This window comes from Bos taurus, chromosome 7 (assembly GCF_002263795.3).
Source record: "Bos taurus isolate L1 Dominette 01449 registration number 42190680 breed Hereford chromosome 7, ARS-UCD2.0, whole genome shotgun sequence".
In the NCBI taxonomy this organism is placed as follows: Eukaryota; Metazoa; Chordata; class Mammalia; order Artiodactyla; family Bovidae; genus Bos; species Bos taurus.
The window spans coordinates 77,575,777-77,577,963 of NC_037334.1; the positions used below are offsets into that span (position 1 = coordinate 77,575,777).

Here is a 2,187-nt window from a genome sequence, read left to right on the forward strand (position 1 = left end):
AGAGCCATATGGGGGGAAAATTATGCAACCCTCCCCTATTTTGAAAAAAAAAAGTACATGTATACAAAGTGACGTGAAGTCGCTTAGTCATGTCCAATTCTTTGTGACCCCGTGGACTGTAGCCTACCAGGCTCCTCCATCCATGGGATTTTCCAGGCAAGAGAAAAATCTTGAAGTGAGTTGCCATTTTCTTCTCCAGGGGATCTTCCCAACCCAGGGATCGAACCTGGGTCTTCTGCACTGTAGGCAGATGCTTTACCATCTAAGCCACCAGGGAAGCCCATTATATGTGTATAACTAAACTGTTTATTTCCCACTTTTTTCCCTTAAAAAGGAGTTCAGGATTATAAATAAGTTATTTTAAAAAGTGATAGATAACAGTTACTATCTGGTCTGTCTTACTGAAGAGAGAAGTACAGGGACAGAGAAACAAAGCTGGGGTGCAGTCAGGGAATAAGAACTAAGGCAGGAAGAAAGGGAGGCCAGAGGGGAGGAAGGATTTACAAGAGGACAAAGGAGCCCCACCAGACAGGTGGGTAGGTGGAAGGGATATGTTCAATCTGACTCTTTGATTCTGGCTTCCTTGCCCATTGCACAGTCCCTGGGGCCCTCCTCCTACCCCAGGCTGTACTATGACTGGGCTAGATCTCTGGGAGGTCTCCTGGAGAGTGGGTCCTGCTCTGTTCATAGTTGCAGCTCTATTGAAATAGCTCCTTCAGTCTCTACTAAACCTCTCTCACCCACCTTCTGCTCTCACCCCTTGACCTTTCTGTACCTATCCCTTTGCTGGTGATATTCTTGTCTTTACAATGTTTAATCCAAAGCTTCAATGTCCTATTCAAAGCCTTTCCTGTCAACCTCTCATTCCACCCAAGCCATATTGAATTCTCTCTTCCCTGTTTTCACATAACCCCCTCTATCCCTCTTCTAGGCCCTAACCACATTGTTTTGTAATTGTTGATAGATTTATCTGCTCTACTAATAAATTCTAAGCCCCAGGTAAGGACACAGATGCTACTTGTGTCTTTTGTTCCTCTTGGGAACCATCCTCATCACAAAATTGGTGCTCCAGAAATACTTATTGAGTATAAAGGAACTAACAGTTGGGTCCAAGCCAGGGGATCGGGAGAAAAAGCAGAGGATAGCCCTTGTCAGAGTGGCTGCTGTTCCCCAATTCTTTCCCTTTGTCCCTCCCTTCCTCTCTCATGTTCCTCTATCAATCTGAGCACTCAACAACCTAATTATAAGGTTCAAGTTCAGACTTCTTAGCCAGCTCTCAAGTCCTTACATGGTCTTATTTGTATCCCTCAGACTCATCTCTAGATATTCTGTTCCTTTAACCTGTATCCTATGCTCTGCAATTGTGAACTCTTATAGAGGTCCTAGGATGTGACTTTGTATACTGTCTAGGTCTCCTGACTGTCTGCTTTCTATTTGGAATACTCACACCATTCTCCCCTTCCATCTCTTCACCTTCCAACATCTGTTTAATCTTTAGTATTTCCATTTAGAATCCTCTGCCTCTTCAAGATCATCATTCTACTTACTGATGTAGCTGTCATTGGTTTGATTTTTTTTTTTTTTTTTCCCAACCAAGTTGAGTGATGCACTGGGCAAGACTCCACTCTTCTTAGGCCCACAACCCAGCAGAGCCCCAGTGTTCCTATTCAGTATTCTAGAATGGCCAGTTGAATGTTGAACCCAAAAATACCTTTTTCACTCTACTCCTATCTTCCACAGTAGGAAGTATTGTAATATCTGGGTTTGCCATCCCTGGAGTATAAGACCATAGAGATCATTTAGAGATGTATGCTCATCTATATTCATTCATTTAATTAATAGCCCAGGGATGCCAGCAAGAGGGTTGGTACATCTAGAAGAGGGGAGAAGCCAAAGGACTAGGTCATCTATTTTTAGTAAAATTATCATTGTGAGTATGGAATTAAAATCTGAGTGCCTAGAGGCCAGATGTGTTAAGGATTAGTTTTATCTTTTGGTTTTTGTTAAAAGTTCCAACTGAGGCATGGAGTACAGACTGGATCAAACTGTACTTAATTTACCCCAGAGCTGCAACTCAAAAGATAAACTATAATAAGAGAAAAACAGGAAATAGATCTAAATGCCATAAGCAGCCACTTCTTTAAAATTTTGCCTTTCTTTATAGATTTCCAAATTTTTCTACAATGA

The 2,187-nt window shown here is 41.9% G+C and overlaps 1 non-coding gene across 1 annotated transcript; it reads right to left on the reverse strand.

The window, feature by feature from the left end:
- Nucleotides 1–205: 205 nt before the first annotated feature.
- On the reverse strand, nt 206–277 carry TRNAC-ACA (transfer RNA cysteine (anticodon ACA)). Its single transcript has one exon. It is a non-coding gene; the product is annotated as a tRNA-Cys (tRNA).
- Nucleotides 278–2,187: the final 1,910 nt, after the last annotated feature.